Here is a 25,519-nt window from a genome sequence, read left to right on the forward strand (position 1 = left end):
ATGTGTTTTTGTTTAGAAAAATCAAGTCAAATTTAATTTCAAATGTCCCGTTAATTAATGTTATTAGGAATTTTGATTAGGTGATTGTTTTGATTTTAGTTATTTTATTGAGATTTTTTATATTTTCTTGTGGTATTTTAAAAAATGTTCTCTATATGCATTAAAAATAATTTTATTTCTTTTTTTTTATTCATAAATAGTTAAAATATTACATCAACCCAAAATCCAACCTAAATTCAAATTGAATAGTGTAAGGAAAATATTATAAACTTGGAAAATTTCAGTGCGATACATACGGATAACAATAAAAATAAAATAAAATAAAAAATTATACTAATATGTATTAAATGTTTAAAATTCTTAATAAATCACGAATAATATATTAAAATAAAACACTCTCATTCCACATTTTACTCACTTCAGTAAAATAACTTATTTTCTCACATGTTTCATCACATATTTTTTCCGAATGAATCTCTCATCTCGTAACTTTACACTTTCATTTTGTCAATCAAATATTTGATTCATATTTTTTAATAATTAGCATCATAGCCTCACACTTTGGTCAATCAAATATATGATTCATATTTGTTTAACCACTTTCAAATGATACCGGCCTATTATCTCTCGGCAAACCACATTTCAATCACACTTGGTTAAAGGTTGTACTTTTTTTGTTAGGTTGCAAATTCGAAACATACAAATAACATTTTTAATTTTATTTTTAACCGTTTTAAGTTTATGGACGGGTCAACCCACAATCCAACCCAATTATTCATTTACTCTCACATATATATATATATATATATATCGAAATTAACCACAGCTCTCGACTCGGCAATCCGGAAACTTTAAAAATTAAGCATCATTATATATATATAGATTAGTTAGTTAAATATTTGAACTTTTATTGTTAAAATGTCTCGCATTCATCAAATTTGGTGTTGAATCTTAAATATAATGTATTGTTAGCCTAGTTGGTTAAAGAGTTATACTTTTTTGTTAAGTTGCAAGTTCGAAACATACAAATAACATTTTTTATTTTATTTTTAACCGTTTATGGGCGGGTCAACCCACAATCCGACCCAAGTATCCATTTATTCTCACATATATATCTAAATTAACCACAACTCTCGACCCGGCAATCCGGATACTTTAAAAATTAAGCATTAATATATATATATATATATTAATTAGTTAATAATTTAAACTTTTATTGTTAAAATAGTTCGCGTTCATCAAATTTAGTGTTGAACCTTAAATATAAAGTGTTGTTATCCTAGTTGGTTAAAGGGTTGTACTTTTTTTGTTAGCTTGCAAGTTCGAAACATACAAATAACATTTTTAATTTTATTTTTAACCGTTTTAAGTTTATGGGCGGGTCAACCCAAAATCTCACCCAAGTATCCATTTACTCTCACATATATATCCAAATTAACCACAACTTTCGACCCGGCAATCCAAACATTTTAAAAATTAAACATTATTATATATATATATATAGATTAGTTAGTTAAAAATTTGTACTTTTATTGTTAAAATGTCTCGCGTTCATCAAATTTGATGTTAAATCTTAAATATAAAATGTTGTTAGCCTAGTTGGTTAAAGGGTTGTACTTGTTTTGTTAGATTGCAAGTTCGAAACATACATATAGCATTATTAATTTTATTTTTAACCGTTTTAAGTTTATGGGCGGGTCAACCAACAATTTGATCCTAGTATTCATTTACTCTCACATATATATTCACATTAACCACAACTCTCGACCTGGCAATCCGGATACTTTGAAAAATAAACAACATTATATATATATATATATATGTTAGATTACAAATTCAAAACATACCTACAGCATTTTTAATTTTATTTTTAACCTTTCTAAGTTTATGGGCGGGTCAACTCACAATACGACCTAAGAATCCCTTTACATCCAAATTAATCACAACTTTTTACCCAACAATCCAGACACTTTGAAAATTAAACATCATTTTATATATATATATATATTAGTTAAAAAAAATTAAACTTACTGTATATTGTTAAAATGTACCGCGTTTATCAAATTTGGTATTGAATTAAAAGTATAAAATCTTATTAGTCTATTTGGTTAAAGGGTTTTACTTTTTTTTTTTTTGTTAGGTTTCAAGTTTGAAATATACATATAGCATTTTTAATTTTATTTTTAATCGTTTTAAGTTTATGGGCGGATCAACCTACAATCCGATCTAAATATTTATTTACTCTCACATATTTATCCAAATTAACACAGCTCTCTACCCGACAATCCAGACACTTTGAAAATTAAACATCATTATATTATATATATATATATATTAGTTAGTTAAAAAGTTAAACTTATATTGCTAAAATATTCCGGCGTTCATCAAATTTGGTTATGAATTAAAAATATAAAATCTTATTAACCTAGTTTGTTACAAAATTTTACTTGTATTGTTAGATTGCAAGATCGAAACATACATATAGCATTTTAAATTTTATTTTTAATCATTTTAAGTTTATGGGCGGGTCAACCAATAATCCGACCAAAATATTTATTTACTCTTACATATATATATTCAAATTAACAATCACTCTCCACCCGACAATTCAAATACTTTCAAAATTAATTATCATTTTATATATATATATATATATAAAGAAAGACATTTATTAATTTGATAAAGATAAATCATCCTCTTGTGAATAATACACTTTTTTTTTCATTTTATCAAAATATTTCAATCAATAATATCACCCTAAACACTTTAACAATGACTATAATAATTATACATTAAATTAATTAATTTTGATTATTATATTAATATTAAATCTTTCTAGTTGAAATTCATCCTTTAGTTATTACAAGTTTGAGTATACATTAATTTGAGGAAATAATTCACAATTAAATTTTTTATGTAAATGCTTGAAATAATTCAAATATTAAATCTTAATTTTTTTTATTAGTTTTAAAAAGTCATATATGAGGTATAATAACTAACATTATTTTTTAAAAAGTAAATTAATACCAAAATTATATAATCTATTTAGAGTGAAAAAGTAGGATTACATTTATCTTCTAAATCATCTATAGATTGTCTAAATGATTAAGGAGCAAGACTTTGGATTTTTTTTATTTATTTGATATGATAAAAATGACAATTAATTTATATAGGCATGCATATCTTCTAAAAAAAACTTATTTTCTTAAAAGGAAACTCTCAACCACCTTTAATTTGTTGATTGGTTTCTGATTTTGATATTACTAATCCACATAATTGTTTGATGAGAATAAAGTATGCATACATTTTTATATATCCTCGTTTGCTGATTATTATTGTATTTGTCTTAATTTGTGTTTTGTCGTTACTTATAATATTTTGTTATTATTTGTCGTTTATAAGATTATTAACTTTTTCGTTAACATTCTAATATAAATTAGATATTCCCGTTTATCGTTTATTGTTTATTGTTGTGAGGTGGTAATACGATTGTTTCGGATGGTAAATATTTCTCAGAACATGGAGTTGAGGTATTATATGGATCTTTGTATGTTTGTGTCTACCATATATTGTTGTGTTATGTTGTGTGGTTACTTGTAATATCGATTCACTATTATTAGTGTTTGTCATTTATACGATAATTAACTTTTTCGTTATCATGAATCTTATAAACTATATTTACTTTTTTTAATCTTTTATTTGTTGTTAATTTTTTTAAAAGGATAAAACTCATTCATTAATCATTTAGTCTTGATGAATGCAATCAAATGATGAAAATCTATTAAAAAAACAATTTGATAGATAGAAGTTATAATATAATGTATCATAAATTATTAAAATATTATCAAGAAACATCAAAACAATACAAACACTAAAATTTATCAATTTTGACTCCACGTTGGAAAAAAAAAAGACTAAAAGTTTTGGTGAGTTAGAAGAATAACATTTCTATATAATTCTAAATTTTCTCATTCTTTAGCACTCTTCTAGACTATGTTGCATTGTATATGTGTCTTACGTTGTTGTATCTCATGAACGACCTAGTTTGGAATGCCTTTTTACTCCTGTTGGGGATTGATTTAGTCATTGTCACTTCAGCTAATTATCATTGCTTTGATTAAGGAGAGAGTCACTCTTTATATGTCTTTGTCTTTTCCAACTTTGAAGAGCTGCATATGAAGATTTTGTTTGGTAATATGGTTAGATAGGCAATAACTATGTTATCTCACAATGCAATATTTGAACTTGTTGTCCGATTCTCAACTGGTTTCCGAATCAAAAAATTAAGAATTTCCCTTTATCATCTTCGTTGTATTGTGATGATTTGTTTGACTTTTGAAATTGCATTTCCTTCTTGACGAATCAATTATGTCTAGGCATATCTGAGCATGGATGATGGTGTTTTTTTCTTTGACTTATATTGAGTTTGATTGGTCGCAGATATATATCTCATTTAGACATTCTTGTCTTGAATCATTGGTTCACGAGGGTTTTATTCACTCATGTGTCTTCGATAAAAGCTTTTACTATACAAAATTTAGGTTTTTGATTAATTAAGTAAAATTCTTCGGGTTCAATAGAACCTGGTAGAGATTATTTTCAAACTATGTTATTTTTGTTTTTCTTTTTTGTTTATTTAGTTGCATAAAACAATTGTTTATAGTCATTCCATCAAAAGTTATATATGCCGACACATAAATGTCGATTCATAATTTGTGTCGGTAAAAATTTAATAAAATAATAAAAGAAGAATCTTCTATTTATATATTTTAATATTAATATATCTAAACTATATTTTACTATATGTTTTAATATAATATTTATAATAAAATAAATATGTTCGATCGTCTAGAGCAAGATATGATCGTCTTATGTTCTGTTTTCAAATAATTGTGCTATAGAACTGATTCATAAAGATCAGCTATCACTATCACTGTTGTCATGGAGATCCAATATTCATGTTTGGAGTTAGAGTGAGTTGATCCAAATCTGAACTCTATGTCAAATTTAAAATATTAATTTGGGTAAATAATTTGAGTTGTGTTGAGTATTGGTTGGATGGAATATAAGTTAGGTTAGAGTTACTCAAATTATATAAATTATATAAAATTAATTTAATTATCTCTTATTAATTAAATATAAACTAATTAATTTCCAACTTTAATATATTCTCTTAATTTTTACTACGTTTATTTACATTATAGATAAACACGTATTTGACACGTGTAGCACGTTTTGACACGTTTAAGACGTTTAACACGTTTAACACGTTTAACACGTTTTTGACATGTTTAACACGTTTTAACACATTTAACACATTTTCACACGTTTTTGACACGTTTAATACGTTTTTGATATGTTTAACACGTTTTCACACTTATAACACATTTTCACATTCTTAACACGTTTTTCACGTTTTCGGCACGTTTAACACGTTTTTAACATTTTTTAATATGTTTAAGATATTTTCCATACGTTTGGCCAAGTTTAACATATTTTTTACGTTTTTGGCATGTTTAACGCATTTTTGACATGTTTAACATGTTTTAACACATTTCACATGTTTAATACATTTTTCACACGTTTAACACGTTTTCATGTTTAACACGTTTTTAACATGTTTAATATGTTTTTGACATGTTTAATACGTTTTTAACATGTTTAATACGTTTTTGACATGTTTAACACGTTTTTCACACAATATATATATATTTTTGGCATGTTTAACACGTTTTTGACGTGTTTAATATGTTTTGGCACATTTAACACGTTTTGACAAGTTTATTTGGCACGTTTAACACGTTTTTGGCACGTTTAATACATTTTAAAAATATCTAACACGTTTTGACACATTTAACATGTTTTTAGCACGTTTAACACATTTTGACAAGATTTAATAAATATTTGGCATGTTTAACATGTTTTTGCCACGTTTAATACATTTAACACGTTTTGGCACGTTTAACATGTTTTGACATATTTAACACATTTTGGCACGTTTAACATCTTTTTGACATGTTTAAAACATTTTCGCCCGTTTAACACATTTTTAACATGTTTAACACGTTTTTCATTAAATCATTAAACGGGCCGAAAATATGTGTAGCAAAAAATGTGAAAATGTGTTAAATATGACAAAACGTGTTAAATGTGTTAAACATGTAAAAAAATGTGTTAAACGTGCCAAAAACGTGAAAAATGTTAGATGTGTGAAAAACGTGTTAAACGTGCTAAAAACGTGAAAACGTGTTTAATGTGTGAAAATGTATTAAATGTTTCTACAATGTGAAAAACGTGTTAAACATGTCAAAAACATGTTAAATGTGCCAAAACGTGAAAAAAATGTTAAACATGCCAAAAATGTGAAAAAAAACGTTAAACGTGTCAAAAACGTAAAAACGTGAAAACGTGGAAAAAAATATGAAAAACATGTTAAACGTGACAAAAATGTGTTAAATGTGCTAGAATCGTGAAAATGTGTTAAACGTGCCAAAAATATGTTAAACATGCCAAAAACATATTAAACGTGCCAAAACGTGAAAAAAAGTATTAAACATGTTAAACGTGTCAAAATGTGTTAAACGTATTAAAAACGTGAAAAACATGTTAAATGTAACAAAAAAATTATAAATGTGCATGAATCGTAAAAAACGTGTTAAATGTGTCAAAAATATGTTTAACGTGCCAAAAACGTGAAAAAAATGTTAAACGTATTAAATGTGTCGAAAACGTAAAAACGTGTTAAACGTGTCTAAAACGTGACAAAAATGTGTGAAACGTGCCAGAATCGTGAAAAACGTGTTAAACGTGTCAAAACGTTAAGAACGTGTTAAACGTGTGAAAATATGTTAAATATGTAAAATAAAGTGTTAAACGTGTCAAACACGTGTTAAACATGTCAAAAAATGTGTTAAACGTGTTAAAATGTGTTTTCCGTGCTAAAACGTATTAAATTTGCCAAAAACGTGTGATATGAGTTAAAACGAGTTACATAATTATTAAAACTAAAAACATATTAAATGAGTCAAAACATGTTAAATGAATCAAATATTTGTTAAATGAGTTAAAAACGTGTTTCATAAGTCAAAAACGTATTAAATTATATAAAATGAATCAAATAATTGTTAAACAAATCAAAATGTGTTAACTAGGACAAAATATTAAATAAGTAAAAAAACATAATAAATATATTATAAACTAAAATTTTGTTTAAGTTACCTAACCCATATCCAATCATATTATTCATTAATATGAGTTGGATAATAAGTTTACCAAATTTAATTTAGGTTGAATATGAGTTAGTAATATGAGTTGGATTTATCCATTTGCACACCCTTAGTTGGGTGAGTTGGAAAAAAAATTGGGTAAACTTAAAAAAATAACGAAAAAAATTAGATAAAACGAGCGAATAAAAATAAATTTTACCAATTTTTTTATAAATAGATAAACAAATAGCAAATTACTCTTAAAAAAATAAAAAAAAAAAAAGTTCCAGGTTGGTGAACATAGATCCGTCTGAATATGTTTTATTTATGAAACTAGGATTTCTCATTTCAAGTTGTGACCTCACTCCTCTATTTTGTCTGTCCATCTAAGAGCTAAATTTCATATAAGGATCCATCCAATACATATTTAATAAGAAAGAAAATGATAGGAAAATAAATATGGAAAGAAAAATTACCCATGGCTATATATCATAATTATTATACTAAATAATAATTATACACATAGACTTATTATACTGTTATGTTTCTCCTATCATAATTATCTATTCATAATTATTCATTTATCTCTTATACTATAATTATTAATTTATTTTTTCTAATTAATTTTTATTTTATTTTACTAATTTTTCTTTCCTAATTATATATATTATTTTTCTTCATTAATTTTATATAAATTTATATTTAATATTATATATATATATATATATATTTATAATATACATAATAATACTATATATAATATATAATAACATTTAAATGATTTATTAAACTTAAAATAAAATTACAAAATTTACTAATTAATTTTTTTCATTCATTATATATTTTATCTATTATTAATTAATAAAGATTAAATATTAATAAAATAAAAATTATTTTTTAAATGCATATTATCTCTATATTCTTAGTCTAAGATTTTTTACTATTTTTATTTATTTTTTTTGAAATATTATTATTATTTATTATAACGTTTAATTAATTGATTTATTATTCACATTATTTTATGATATTTGTTTTGATTATCATATTTAATATATTCATGTTATATTAATAATAATGTGATTTAGTCTGAATTTAATCATCTGCAGTTATTATTTCTATCATGGTTTATTTAAGTTTCTGAAATGTGTTTTATATATTAAACTAAATTTTATTATGGAGGAGCATCAACTTGGACAAAGGTGTTGAAAATGTACTTTTTCAATTTTTGTGATCAAATAAATTTCTTTTTATTATTGTTTAATATTTTAATGTCTCAATTAGGTTGTTAAAATTACAAACAAATTTGGAGATACTAGCTTAAATGACAATTTAGTACGACGAAAAAAGACAAAAGATTTAATTTTTCTTTTTCATTTTGTTTTTTAATTTTATTTTATAAAAATTGTTTTATTTATTAATATATATTATACCTGTCTTGTTTCTTTTCTATATTATAGGATATCTTAAACTATAACAAAAATTATTTTATTTAGTAATATACATTATACCTATCTTATTTTTTTCTATAATATAGAATATCTTAAACTATAACAGAGTTAATACATTTATTTTTATTAATAATTGTTTAATTCTGTCTTTCAATTTTTATATATGGTTTTTTAGAATAATAAAATAATTTTATATGTTAACTTAAATTTTTATTTTTATATTTTGTATTATTATTATTATTTCAGTTCTAATTAATCTATTTTTATTTTCTCATATATGTATTATATATATATATATATGAATATATAATTTATTTAATTATCAATTCTAAAAAAACACCATTAAAATTACATTAAAAAAATTATTATCTAACATTTAAAAAATAAAAATTATAAAAATATATATAAAAATATTATAAATTCATGTTTATATGTATATAAAAATATTTGATTTATAAAAATTGTTTCATAATTTTTTTCCATAAATATATATATATATATATATATATATATATATATATATATATATATATATTATTACATATTTATTTATTATTATACAATTTACATATATTATAAAACAACTACTAATAATTAATTATATTTTTATATTATATTTTTTCTCTTCATATAAATATATTCTCTTTTATTAAATTAAAGCATTAAAAAAATATTACAAATTTATTTTTATATGTATATAAAAATATTTAGTTTATAAAAATTTGTTTTATAATTTTTTTCATATATATATATATATATATATATATATATATATATATATATATATATATATATATATATATATATATATATTTATATAATTTACTTATATTATGAAACAAATACTAATAATTAATTATATATTTATATTATATATTTTTTCTTCGTATAAATATAATCTCTTTTATTTAAATTAAATATTTTATAAAAATTTTGTTTATATTTTTCAGTATAGGGTATTCTGTTAATTGAAATAATGATCACAAATATCTTTTTTTTTATAGTCGCACACAAGCTCATGAAAAATAAAATTAATTTTATTTTAAAAAAATGTTAATTTTTATTTTTCACTAATTTACTGTTTTCCATCACCTTTTCACTCCCAACTATATTAAATATAAAAATAATGATTAATTAGACAATAATTATTTACAAATATTTTAGTTCAATATTTATGTTAACATTATTTATAAATTGAATCATTATTATTATTACTAAGAAAATATAAAAACAAAATAAATTCAAAATAATAAATTCTTTTCATAAATAATTCAAAAGATAAAAACAAAATAAATTCAAAAAAAACAAAATGACAATATATTCATGTGTCAAATACTTACTAAATAATAAATAATATTATAATAAAAAAATATATTCAAATCCGACTTGTTTATATTATTACTATATTATTTTTAGGTGAAATTAGAGATAATTTCTTATATTCCATAAATTAAATTTTATAATTAATTTATTAATTTTTAAATAAAATTATAAATATTGATAACTCAAATATAATCTTTTAATTATTTTTTAGCTTTTGGCTAACCAACCATATCATTTCATATTTATCTATTAATTTTAGTCGATGATCTTTTATCTCATGAACTTACACTTTCACTTTGATAAAATCAATCATCTATAACATTATTAAATTCTTTTATCTTTTTTATTCTCACCAATCACCAATCCCATTTTTGATATCCAATCATCTCATTTAACATTTATCCACCAATTCAACATTGAAATACGAAGTTCTCTATGAAGTAATAATTATCGACTCGGCTTAGTCGTATCATAGTGAAACGTCCCAAGAACGAGTATGATCCATCTCCATGGTCCCATAGCTTAGCATGCGTCGTCTCATGGCGGACGCGTGACAATATGGGGGGAACTATCATATCATAGGATGACTCGAAGTTCGATGCTTTTCAACATTGGTTTGTGTGTCAGACATCCTTTAAAATTAAATATAATGAAATATTTAGCTTTTAATAGATTTTGAAAAATACTTGAAGCGGTAAGAAAATAATTATAGAAAAATAATTAATCATTTGTTCAAATTTTAAATAATCTGGGAGGCCAAATAAAAATTTAACTAGAATCCGGTTTAAATTAATCAAACATAACTAATTTAAAAGATTATTTATTTGAAAATCAGAGTTGCAAAGAAATTTTATGAAAGTCAATAAAATGATACGTGTACAAACATATTTATACTAGAGATTCTGAAAAAATTGTGGTTCGTTATCTGTTTACGCTCGATAAAAAGCTTTTGCGCTATGTTCTTTGCGTCCGTCTAAGGACGGTTTTCGAAAATTCTTCTAAAATAAACAAAGTCTGGCTTTTATAAATCCAATTATAACATTTATTGCCTTCAATTAGTAGTCTAGGGGTTCGAAGTAAGGATGGCTTTAAATAATTATACAAAATTATTTAAGAGGGGTGTGTACCTGTTGCGTTGGTGTTTAGATTTAACAAAAAAAACCTATAAATATCAAAGGAGAATATTAGAATTTAAAAATAAATTTCAAACGGGGACTTATCCAAAACATTGATTTAAGAAATATCCCGAAAATATAAAATATATCATTTTCTGACATTTCAGGATTATTTGAAAATGGGTTCAAGTTCCAAAAAAAAAAAAAGAAAATGGGTTCAAGTTCCAAAATTACAAAAATAATTTTGGATTTTGAAAAGTGGAACCAAACAGGCCTTAGAACCGGAGCCCTAGAGTTTGGGTTTGGTTTGGCCGATCTAGGCTCAGTCGGATTCGGTTGCATGGGTCAAGGGACCAGAGAGCTCGGTGATAGGCTCGGGAGGCTCGGTCCCAAACTCGTATGGCTCGGTCGAAGATTAGGGAGGCTCGATCCCAGGTAAAGTCACTAGTCTAGGTGCTCAATCCTATGTTTAGAGTTAGGGATCCCTGCATTCATATGAGTTATTTGCAACTTACTTATTATTATTTCATTATCTATATCAAAAGATATAAACCGGCAATTCTTCATACCAAATGAAGAACACTCGGTCCCCGATGATTGAGTCATGTAGGACCAGACCGAGAAAATTGACCTATGACCAAGACTAAGGACTAGTGTTCTTAAGTTAGGACCGAGCCTTAGGATCTGTGTTCTTGAGCAAAGACCGAGGAATCCGAATCAGGGTTCTAACCTAGGACCGAGAGGTTAGACATGGGACCGAGACTCCCAAGTCAACGACCAAGGAAACTAGATCTGGGACCGAGACTCCCAGACCTAGGACATAACAACCTTAGTTTAGGACCGAGTCTCTTTAACCTTAGGGCCGAACCCTCGGATCACTTGACCGAGTGTCCCGAGCCCCGATCCAAACCACCCTCGGTCTAAAGCGAACCCGTCCGAGCTCAAATTCGTATAAACGGACCAAAGCCCTAGGACTCCAGTCCTAATGCCTATATGGGTTCACTTTTCAAAATCCAAAATTATTTTGTAATTCAATAATCTCTTAAGGTCAGAAAATGATTTTTTAAATATTTTTGGGATATTTACCAAACAAATATTTTGGCTAAAACCCCGTTTGAATTTTTTTATAAATTTTAATACTTTTATGATATTTTTCAGGGTTTTGGTTTTTACTCAATCTTATATCAACGCAATTGCAGGTATGCCTTCTAAATAATTTTGTATAATTATTCAAGTTAATCTAAGTTTATCATTGTTTAGGACCCAGACTACCAATTAAAATAACTAAATATTTTAAATAAAACTTTTGATAGCCAGATTTTTATTTTAAAAATAAAATCGTCATTTGACGGATACAGACACAGAGGACATAGCGTGAAATCTCTTTCCGAGCGTAACAAAAATACAAACCGCTTATAGAAGCTCTAGTATATAGTATGTTTATACATGTGTTTTTTACTAATTTTTCTAAAATGGCGACTCTGTTTTCAAATAAATAATTTTTTTAATTAATTGTGTTTGATTAATATAAATCGGGGACATTTAATCCCTAGATTATTGGAATTTGAACTAAATTAATTATTTTTACATAATTAATTTTAAAAAGCATTAAGTTATTGTTAAACAAATTTAAAATAATATTTTCTTTTTTAAAGGATGTTTAACAAACAAACCAATGTTGAAACACATCTAATATTGAGTCACTATGTAATTCTTTGTACTGTCACGATAGACTAAGGGAATTCGCTGGAGTTATAATTATAATTATATTATTATAAAATTATATTACACGTATTTTTATAATTAAAATAATAATTATTTATTAAAAAAAATTATTTCACAACCGCCTGGTTTTGTGCATCGAGACTTTCCTAATCATGTATGCAAACTTCACAAGGCAATATATGGATTCAAACAGGCTCCTCAGGCTTGGTACTCCACTCTTAAAAATGCTTTAGTGTCAATTGGTTTTACTGAATCAAAATCTGACACTGCTCTTTTCATATGTCATACATCAACAACATCCACCTATTTTTTAGTATACGTGGATGATATTATTCTTACAGGAAATTCTCAATCATTTATTAAAGAGGTTATTCGTCGTTTAAATCTTTTATTTCCAGTTAAAGATTTAGGTCAAATACACTATTTCCTTGGCATGGAAGCCACACGCACAAAGGATGGCATGTTCTTATGTCAATCAAAATATGTGGATGATATTTTGACTCGGGCTAAAATGCTTCAATCTAAGTCATTACATACTCCAATATCTTATGGTTCTTCTCTCTCTAAACATGATGGAGATCCTTTACAAGATCCTTTTCAATATCGGAGCATAGTTGGAGCCCTTCAACACCTCACTTTAACTCGTCCCGAGTTAGCCTTCGCAGTTAATCGAGCATGTCAATACATGCAAGCTCCAACTACTTCTCATTGGGCAGCAGTAAAACGTATTTTACGATATCTTAGACACACTCCTCGACATGGGATTTTTCTTCGCTCAACGCCACAACTCACTCTTACCACCTACTCTGATGTTGATTGGGCAGGATGTCCCGATGACCGTAGATCTACGACTGGCTATTGCACCTTTCTTGGCGACAATATTATTTCTTGGAACTCTAAGAAACAATAAGGTGTTGCTCGTTCTAGTACTGAATCTGAATACTGCGCTCTTGCACATGCAATTGGTGATCTATGTTGGATTCAATCTCTATTCAGTGAACTTCGAGTCTCACTACCTTCAGCTCCCATACTTTGGTGTGATAATATTGGTGTTGCTTTTTATCAGCAAATCCAGTATTTCATACTCGCACAAAACATATTGAGATCAATTTTCACTTCGTTAGAGAAAAAGTCTCTCGTAAACAATTATTCATAAAATATATTTCTATTGAAGATCAAATTGCTGACATTCTTACAAAAGGTCTTACCTCTCATAGGTTTGCTATTTTACGAAGCAAGCTCTCCGTTTGTGCTCACCATTTCACTTGAAGGGGATGATAAAAGTAATTGATTTTAGTAATCATTCGGCTATTAGTTAGGTTAAAGTTTAGTTATATTTTTCTTTTACTAATTAGCTATTAGTTATATTAGTTAGGAATTTAGTTAGCTATTAGTTAGGAATTTAGTTATGCTTTTCATAGGTATAAAATTGATGTTTGTAAATCAACAAATTAATAATAACAAATAACAATAATCAACCTGTTCTTCATATATTTCAACTTTTATATATATATATATATATATATATATATATAATATTTATTTATCTAAATTTAAATTAAAAAATATTTAATAATAATAATTTTGAATTATTTAAAAAATAAAATAAAAGGCATAAATCATTCTACCCAAGCCAAACAAGCCTTAGACCAAATAAAATGGTTGGAACTATATTAAAAACTCAGGCAGGGCAGACCCAAGTATCAAGTAGGCCATCCTCTAACAAAGGCCCAAAGAAAGCCTTTAATATATATTAAATAAATAAAAGTGAGAAGGTCTTTAAACAACGAGGAGTGATAGAGAGAGAATTTGGGAAGGGAATGAGAGAGGGAATGACACCTGGTTGAAAAATGGAAAAGTGGGAGGAAATTGAGAAGAGAGAGAAATTATTTAACTTTTTCAGCGAATCAGATTATGCCACGTCATTCCCTCTCTTATTCCCTCACTCAAATTCTCTCTCCTAATCATTTCTCTTAAACAATAATAAAAAATTGAAGGATTTTCGTGTGGGGATAAAAGGGCATGAGACCCAATAAAACCCTTGTCGAGCTCCCAAATAGACGGTTTCATCACAAAAGAGTGATACAACTTTATGTTTTTCCTCAACAACTAAATCTCTATAATAATGCAGAAAAGATAAGCTACAAATGAAGATTAGAGAAGAGATTTAGTCCGTTCAGATGCTCCTAAAATTGGTTGTAGCATCGACAAAACCCTTAGCCGACTTGCTTCCTCTGCTACCCATAGCTTGAGTATAGCCTAAAACTCTATAGCAAAACTTCCATCGATGACTCACTTCCGCTACTGCCCTTGGCCTAAGGAATTTAACGTAGTTCGTCAAAGCGAGTGCTTTCGCCTTGGTTTTGAGACATAGAATTCTGATTTGAGCATTCAATAGAGTTTCGATCATGGTGTCTTCCACCTGTTTAGTGTGCTTCCCCAAGCCTAACATAAAATAAATTAAAGACATAAATTGATCTTGTTGCTAATAAGAACTAGAATGAGGATACTTGAACCCCATAAATAGCTTTAGCATAGTTTTTTGATAGTACGGGACAGACTGTGGAGATTTAACCTTTTTTAAAACTAAATATGATTATTTGTTAATAAATTAATTTATATTTTTTATATAAAAAAGATAAATAAAAAATAATATTTAATAATTAATATAATAATATCGGAAGAGAGAAAAAGAAAAAAAAAAAGAAAAAATAAAAAAGGGAAAGAAAAAAAATAAAAAAAGGAAAGAAAATAAAGAAGAAGATACGACAGAAAAAAACATCAATCGATAAATTTTATATATTATTTGAACTATGAAATTTCAATATATTTAATAATTATTCTTTAAGTATAAAATAATAAAATTGATCAAAATTTTAAAATTGAGACAGTAAGCAGTTAATTAATCAATTATTTTATATCATAATTGACCTACTTTTTTACTGTATCGTATTTATTTGGACTTTTATTTTATTTTAAAATAGTTCATAATTATTTTTTTTATTTTTAAATTGGAAACCTAAAATTTAGGTGTCTATAAAATGTTTCTTTTGAACAGAGTTTGAAAAACGTTTTTATTTTAGAAAATGAATGTCCAAGTTTTAACTAATTAGACACCTCATTATTATTCGAACTTATTTAAAAATGGTTTGAAGGATAGAGTTCAAACTTGACAAGTCTCATATAAGGATTATGTATCATGATTTTTTTTAAAGATTTTTATCTTTCTCGTTTGACTTAAGGGGTAACATTTTGCTCCTACAGGTGTTTTGGTATTTTTTTCACTTTTTAGAGTTTATGGTATCTTTTTACTCAATTTCGAGTTTTTAGGATGTCTATTTACTCCATTAGAACTTAGGGTAACATTTTATGCCATCTGGGTTTTGGGCTAACTTTAATCTTGCAAAGATTTTGATCTTATATTTTATCATGAGATATATGTTCTTTTCTATTTAACTAACGTTGTTTACGTTAATTGATTTTGACAGTTTTTGAAAACTTAAGATTTTTCCTAATTGACGTTTTCTACGTCAATAACTTTTTCACGATTTTTCACTTTTTTTAATAAGTCAATTTTTTTTCCTAATTAATTATTTTTATGTCAATCAATTCTCGACGATCATTTATTTATCAAGATATTTCATAATTGACGATTGTTTTGTTAATTAAATTTTAACGATTTTAGTTTTGTCAAGATATTTCCTAATCGAAGATCGTTTTGTCAATCAAATTTTGATGATTTTAGTTTTGTCAAGATATTTCATAAGTGACATTTGTTGTGTCAATCAAATCTTAATGAGTTTAGTTCGTCAAGATATTTTTTTTAATTTACGATTATTGTGTCAATCAAATTTTGATAATTTTAGTTTGTCAAGATATTTCCTAATTGACGATTGTTGTGTCAATCAAATTTTGATAATTTTAGTTTGTCAAGATATTTCCTAATTGACGATTGTTTTGTCAATAAAATTTTGATGATTTTAGTTTTGTTAAGATATTTCAGAATTGATGATTGTTGTGTCAATCAAACAATGATAATTTTAGTTTTGTCAGATATTTCATAATTGAAGATTGTTGTTTCAATTAAACCTTGATAATTTTAGTTTTCTCAAGATATTTCATAATTGACGATTGTTGTGTCAATCAAACCTTGATAGTTTTTATTTGTCAAGATATTTCTTAATTAACGATTGTTGTGTTAATCAAACTTTGATAGTTTTTGTTTGTTAAAATATTTCTTAATTGACAATTGTTGCGTCAATCAAATATTGACTATCTTTTAATGAGTTAATATTCATTTCTTAAGGCTTTTTACGTTTATTTATTCTTTGTCCCTTTTATAGATTAAATGTTTAAATTGACTTTATTTATGTCAATCAAATCTTAACCTTTCTTCGACAACTTTGTACTCTCCGTGAGAGTTGACAAAATGTTGCCCCAGTTGATTTTTTATTAACACATTTATTTATTATTATTATTTTAAAATTTTAGGGTTAATCCCCTTTCTTTCTCTTTTATCGAAATGGTTTAAAATAGTGATGCATTTTTTTTTAACAAAATGCCCCTTTTATATGGTTTCATCGTTGCTTCTTATTTCAATTTTGTTTTGGAAGTTGGAATAAAACATTGACCCCTCTAACAAGTTTTGATTTAGTTATCAGAATTTTTAAGATTCAAAACATTTTTAGAGTTTAGTTTTGAACATTAACTATTTGAATCGTCTTAAAAAGAAGTCATTTTTTTCGACTTCAAAGTCATCACTCTTCAATTCAATTTCGTGTATAAATGATTATTTTTAATTTTTAATTTCTCAAAAAAGTTTGATCAAAGTATTAAAATTTTGCAGATTGTTTTTCATTATATGCCTTACTTCGAGCCATATTTTTTGAATGTTTACTTCATCTTTATAATTTTTTAGAGAATGTTTTGTAACTTTTGGGTTTGAATAGAGCTTCATTGACTCAATGTATATTTGATAGAATCGGTACACTTGTGTTCTTGTCGTAGCAATAAGAACTAAGGTCCGAGTGAGCAACATGTAGTGATTTTAATATCTCAATTAACAAAAGTACTATGCTCTTTTCTATTTTTTTTTTTCATTTTCTCCTACATTAAAGCCTTGAGCTTTAAAATATCTTTATTTTGGACAAGATGAAATAATCTTTCTCAATTTGTGGTTTTCAATTCAGCCTTAAAAATTTTTTTTTCCACAAAATTTTTTCACGAATTAACTTTTCTTAAATATTCGTTAAACACGAGAATAAATTTAATCTGATGTCTTTTAATGGAATTTTTGGTGAAACGATCGAGTTTCTTTTGTGATGATCACTTTGAAATAATGATCTTGACTCTATTCTTGTTTCCTAAAATCTTTATTTTATTTTGTTTCTAGTAAGAGGGTTAAAGTCTCGTTTTTCTTAGAAAAACATAAAATTTTTATAAACAATCAACTGAACTTGAGAACAGACGGCCTACATATCTTCTATTATAAAAGAATAAAGTCGGTATGTAGTTCCGTTTTGACATAACTTTTTATAAAACATTTTAAAAAAAAGACGATAGAGATTTTTTTTTTACAAAAGACTATAATTTTTGGACTGGGAAGCATTTTATCATTTGTGGTGTCCGACACTCATGTTTTAGTAGAGGGTTTTGTTTGACCTAGACATGACCTTGTGGTTGTCGTATTTGTGAAAACATAGGTGTCATATTTGAAATGCCTCTTGACTTTTATTATTTTACCGTGTTTGTTCGGTTTTGAGAAAACGTGTTACTTTTTGTCATGCGCTCAAATTTAGTTATTAGTGCTACCATTAAAGTAGTAATTTGGGTTATCATGGCTTTATTTTAACCATTTCAGACAAGATAATCTTGTCTTGTTGATCACCTTAGTTTTGGATCACGTTCTCGAGTAAAAAATGCATCCTTTTTTCTGTTGTATCTACTGTGATAAGAAAACGCTCTTAGTTCAGTTCGGTAGAACGTGGGTCTCCAAAACCTGATGTCGTAGGTTCAAATCCTACAGAGCGTGATTCCGAATCAACAGACCCCACCCATTACCGAGATATGACAACTCTTTTTTTAAGAAATAGTCTCATTGTAGAGAATCCATTTTTTATTTTGGAACGACCAACTAACACTTTAACTTTTTTAACTTATTAAATTAATTTACATAGCCGTGTTTAGAAGTTTCTAGATAACGGAGGATTAATGCATCACGTGACACGCATGTAATGGATGTACAAACACATGTTCTTAAATGAGTGAACACCCTTTTCCCATTCTTCTTTTGATATGGGAAATTGCCCCTAATTTTAATAATAAGGGTTTTCTTTGTTATTGTTTTTTTGAAAGTCGAGATGTTTAGAGGTGTTCACTTTGACTATAATGGATACACGTATTTATAAATGTAGTAGTCACGTAAGAATTGTAGTGACGAGGTTTAGTTGTTTGGGCACGACATGCAACCGACTTGGATATTGTAACCAATTTTGTTTGTGTTAAGTGGAATCATAAGAGAGTATCATTCACCGATAGTGGAGGGGGTAAACCACCGCCATAAACTAGAGAATATCAACTCAATCGGGAATTTCCCACACCTCCACAATGCATACGTCTTATCGGACGACTCATCGCCAAAAGGAGGGGTCAATCCCATGTATTTTAGTTTTTCCTCTCGCAACATCGCTCATATAGAACAAATCGTCATTCCATTTGACGAATATTTGCACGTATTTTAATAGATGTGTAAACTGTATCGTTTAATATATTTGTTACACATCTTTAAAAAATATGATATTTATTCCTTTTTTTTCAAATAAGGCTCACGTAAATCAATTAGATAAACTTAAGTTTATTTATTTATTTAAAGATTTACGTAAATCAATTAGATAAACTTAAATTTTTTTATTATTTGAAAATTCACATAAATCAATGAGATAGACTTCAAAATTTATTATTATTTAAACATTCACATAAATTAATTAGATAAGTTTCGAAATTTATTATTATTTAAATATTCATATTAGATAAATTTCAGAATTTATTATTATTTAAAAATTTATGTAAAATATTAGATAAATTTTAAAAGTTATTATTATTTAAAGATTCACGTAAATCAATGAGATATAATTCAATTTTTTTATTATTATTTAAAAGTTCGCGTAAATCAAATAGATAGGTTTCGGAATCTTTTTATTCTTTTATATTTTTATATTTTTTTTATTTAACATAAGAGTTTTATAAACATTTGATTGAACCTGAGAACAGGCGGTTTACGTATCTTTTATTACAAAAGAATCAAGTCGGCATGTAGTTCCGTTTTAATTTTTATATATATATTTTATCAATTATTATTTTCTAGTATAAAACATTTTAAAAATATTTTCGAATGGCCAAAAATTTGTTTCAAGCTTAGCCTCAAATGTCCCTTGTAGAGCCGCCAAAGAAGCTTAAATGCCTCGAAATCGCTCGGTGCTCTTTTTTTAAAATTTTAATTTTAGACTTTTTATTCCCAGATTTGTTTTAGAAAATATCTTTGGATATTTTAAATAAATTGGGAATTACTTTTTAGATTTATAGAGTCGTCACATAATTTTTCTAAAATTAAGAAAATAGTTTTGCTTAATTAAACGCATTTTAGAAATTCTGTTTTGGTTAGGGATTTGGTTACACTCGGGAAAAAATTTTCACGCTTACTCGTATGCCCGACAGAACGACTATATCTATTTTAAAATTTTGAACAATAATTATTAAATATATTGAAATTTCATAGTTGAAATAATACATAAATTTGATTGGTACCTTTTTGTTATTTTTTTCTTTCATTTTATTCTTCTTCCATTCTTTTCCTTTCATTTATTTTCTTTTCCCTTTTTTTTCTTTTTTCTTTTCCTTCCTCCCTCTTCCAGCCGGTTTTCCTTCCGTCTTCTTTTTTCTTTCTTATTCTCTTATCCTTTTATTATTTTCTTCTTTATTCTTCTTCCTCATTTCTTTTACTTTTTTTTCCTTTATTATTATTATTATATATTATTATATTAATTATTAATTATTATTTTATATATTTTTCATATAAAAAAATATAAATTAAATTAGTGACAAATATATATCATATTTGACATACTTTTAAACTTTATATTCGTTTCGACTTTTATTTTATTTTAAAATATTCCGGAATTATTTTATTTTTATTTAAATTGAGAATGTACAAGATGCCTACAACTACTAACTTTATGGTGTTACTAGTTACATGACTAAAAAACTAAATTAACATAAAGTATTTCTAAAAGGATGTACTTACTAAAAACTAAATTAAACATAAAGTATTTTTAAAAGGACATATTTGCTAAAAAAATCGACTAACACTAACTTATTGGACTAACCACTTCAATATTTCCTCCCTTAAACTGAAGAATGGAATTTAGTTTAAAAATTGATGCATAATACATGCCAAGTAAACCTCTTAACCTCACAAACACATTTAGTTTAAGTGGTTTTGTCATTATATCAGCAACTTAATTTTGATTGGAACAATGAGCAAAATTAACAACTTCTTTAGTATGATCACGAAAAAATTGAAACATGATATCAATGTGCTTGCTACGACCACAGAAAACTGGATTTTAAAAAGAGCATAGCTTGAACTGTTATCGTAGAATATAATTGTGCACTCACCATTATCTAATTCAACTGTTGAAGATACTCTAGAATTCTTCGTAACTAAATTGCATGAGTTGTTGCTGAAGCTGCTGTAACAAAATCTGCTTTAGTGGTGGACAATGTAACCCAATTGAAAAATATATCCTTATGTATTTTTACGATCATCCAAATCACCAGAATAATCACTATATGTGTAGCTTAAGCTTTACATCTCCTCCCTTTTGTAGAGAATATCATAATCATATGTCCCTTTCAAGTATCGTAATACATTTTTTGTTTCATTGTGATGAAGTTCTATAGGACAATTCATTTTTTTTTTAAATGGGACAACTGATTAAGTATGTAGCCCGCATACATCGAGTAAATTGGCTTACAACAAACATAATATTAGGTTGTGTTGTTATAAGATACATAAAATTGTCAATTATGTGTTTTTACTAACTGTTATCAACCTTATTTCCATTCTCATCTTTAGTAAGTTGAGAACTAGGGACAACTGGATTATGTATTGCATTGCAATTATCCATTCTAAATTTCTCCATTATCTCTTCTATGTACTTTTCTGACATATACAAGTGTCTTATTTCTTCTACATCACTTATATCCCCACAAAAATACTTTATCTGCTCAAGAGTTATCATGCCAATTTTTGCCTCATCGAACTCTTGAATTTGTTAAGCATCACTTCATCATTACTAGTGAATATGAGATCATCAACATAAATACAAACGATGAGAATTTTACCTTCACCTCTCATCTTGACAAAAAGTGTATGTTCATAAGGACATCGAAGAAAACTTTTTTTGTTAAAATAAGCTTTTATGAGAGTGTATTGAGTCCATATAGAGCTTTCTTCAGCTTGTAGACTTTATCTTCTTCTCTTTTTACCACATAACCAGGTGGTTGTGCTACAAAAACTTATTTATTGTACTCTTTATTAGAAAACTAACTTAACATCAAGCTGAAATATGCTCCACTCTTTTTGTGTTGCAAAAGAGATCACCATACAAATTGTCTCTAAGTGTGCCGCATGAGCAAATACTTCTTCATAATCCACTTCGTGCTTTTGAGTGTACCCTTTTACTACCAAACGGTCTTTGAGTTTCCACTTCTCCATGTTCATTCAACTTTGTTTTGTAGATCCATTTCACTCCCACCTTCTTTGCATGATTTGGTAAAGCAGCCAAATCCCAAGTATTATTTTTTTTCAATAACACCAATCTCTACATCCCTTGCAGCTTTGTGCACTTTTTACAGCATCTTCAAAGTACACAAGATCAGTTGAGGTTGTCATCATAGCAAAGAACACAACATTATCATCTTGTTCTTGATATGAGATACCTTCTCCACTAATGTAATCTCCCATCCACAATGATTGTATTCTTTCTCTTACTTGAGCAATTGGTGAAAAAGAACTCTCACTGGACCTTGAAGCCTGACTTGATGGTGCAGCAGCTTTAGTTTGAATGGTGACATAAGTAGTTTCTTCCACAACTTCAACTTGCACAAATGCTTCACATGTAGCAGGAATTGAGTCTTTGTTTCCTATTTTAATTCAATAAGTGCATCTTTCTCATGTTCCTTATCCCACTGTTAGCTTCCATCCTCTTCAAATACCACATTACGACTTACTACAATCTTCTAAGAGAGAGGTTTATATAATCAATATGCTTTAGATTCTTCACTGACCCAAATAAGATACATTCGATATTCTTATCATCCATATTCATGTGTTTGCTGTTAGGAACACGAGCATGAGAAATGCAACCAAACACTGGAAAATGAGCAACTGATGGCTTAACACCACAACAAGTTTTTTTTGGTGTCTTATTCTTTACGGAATGCGTTGGACTTCTATTCTAGACATGAATTTCCTAATTCACAGCTTCTTCCCAAAACGTTTGTTGAATGTATTTCTCAATAAGCAGACTACGAACCATGTTCATGAGAGTTCGATTCTTCTTCTCTATAAATCCATTTTATTATGGAGTATATGAAGTTTTCAGCTATCTATATATGCCATTGTCGCTGCAAAAGTAGTTAAACTAATTTAGGGTGAACTCCTCACCATGGTCAGTAGAAGAACTTTGATAAACGCACTCTTCTCCTTCTCAACATGACTCTTAAACAATTTAAACGTATTAAAAAAAATTGATTTTTGCACAAGTAAATATATCAATGTCTTACGACTATAATCATCAATGAAAGTGATTATGTACCTCTTTCCACTATTGGACATAGACTTGATAGGTCCACATATGTCAACATGCAACCATTTGAAGAACTTGAGTAGCTCTAGACTTTAGTGAATCAGTGGTAAAGGAAGTTTGTGCTTTCCTTGTAAACACACTTCAGATACTATAGACATGACTCCAAGTGAAGTGAAGGTAAGTCATTTACCATTTCCTTTTGCTGAAGAAGACTTAGTCATTTTTTATTCAAGTGACCATATCGACGATGCCACAATTGAACCACATCTTCAGCAACAGAGAAACACATCTCCTCCTTCTTTATATTTGCAAAGAGATTGAACATTCAATTTGAAGACACTATAACTTCAACAACCAGTCCCATATGATCATGGTAAAGTGTGCACTTCCCTTGTTTAATGACAATTTTCAAACCCTTATCAGCTAGTTGTCCAATGTTTAGTAGATTGTTTGTCAAATATGAAAATAGAACACACTAGTGATGACCTAAGTAATGCCATTCACCATCATCACAAAATTTCATTTTCCCATCACTTTCACTATTGAGTTGTTACCTAGTTTTATTGTTTCTCGAAAACTTTCATGAAGAGCTTAAAACAACTCTTTTTTGCCACTCATGTGGTTGTTGCAGCCTAAATTAATGTACCACATACATATTTCATCTTAATTTATCTTTCCTTCATCTTTATAAGATGTCAGCAATATTTCTTTTTATGATTCAACATAGTGTGTCTTCTCTTGTGATTCGTCTGGACATTACTGAAAATGTCCCAGCTTATGACAGCTAAAACATTCAATAGTTAATAAGTCATAGTTATGTCTCACATTTTCTTCTTGAAAACGCTCCATATGTAACTTTCGATGAATGCTCCTCTTCAACCTGTGTAGTCATTCATTGTTCATGACATTTTAAAAATTAAACATCCGTATAATAATAACATAAACCATGTTTATATACAAATCATCATAAAAAAAAAATGCACATTTCAACCATACAAATAAAATACTAAATTTTTATATTTTTAATTAAAAAATTCACCATTTAATTAATGGTCCTTGATTAACATGAAACTTAATTAAGGCCTTTACAAAATTTATTTAAATAAATAAGGCAATAAAATTAAATTTAAAGTTATAAAATCTATTTTAATTTTAATTATAAATTTTGATTTGTGAAATATAATAAATGTTATTGTCTTATTTATTTATATACCTAAAATATTAAGGATTGTTTGAATCTACTTTTGACATAAATTCTTTTTTTTAATATATATATATATATATATATATATATATATATATATATATATATATATATATATTATTTTTCGTTAAATATATATTTTTTATTTTATAAAATTTGAATATTTTTATTATTTTATTTTTTTAACTTTTGAAATATATTTTTATTATACTTTATTATTTTATTTTATTTTATTTAATAATATTATTTAAAAAATATAAATTTTATTTTTGAAAACTAAAGTCTTAAACCTAATGATAAAATTTATAGAAAGAAATACTATTATTCAAATTGTCAATAAACACCTCTAAAAATACGACATTAACATTTGAAAAATAATAATGAAAATATATAACAAAATTTTTATTAATGAACAAATCTATATATATATAGATACTTAATTTTTAAAGTGTCCGGAATGCCGGGTCGAGAGCTGTGGTTAATTTGGATATTTATGTGAGAGTAAATGAATATTTGGGTCGGATTGTGGGTTGACCCGCTCATAAACTTAAAACGGTTAAAAATAAATTTAAAAATGTTATTGGTAGGTTTCGAACTTGCAACCTAATAAAACAAGTACAACCCTTTAACC

General features: G+C 26.7%; 1 non-coding gene across 1 annotated transcript; it reads left to right on the plus strand.

The window, feature by feature from the left end:
- The first annotated feature begins 18,773 nt into the window (after window positions 1-18,773).
- Window positions 18,774-18,847, plus strand: TRNAW-CCA. Its single transcript has one exon. It is a non-coding gene; the product is annotated as a tRNA-Trp (tRNA).
- The last annotated feature ends 6,672 nt before the right edge of the window (window positions 18,848-25,519 follow it).

Source organism: Impatiens glandulifera, chromosome 7 (genome assembly GCF_907164915.1).
Source record: "Impatiens glandulifera chromosome 7, dImpGla2.1, whole genome shotgun sequence".
In the NCBI taxonomy this organism is placed as follows: Eukaryota; Viridiplantae; Streptophyta; class Magnoliopsida; order Ericales; family Balsaminaceae; genus Impatiens; species Impatiens glandulifera.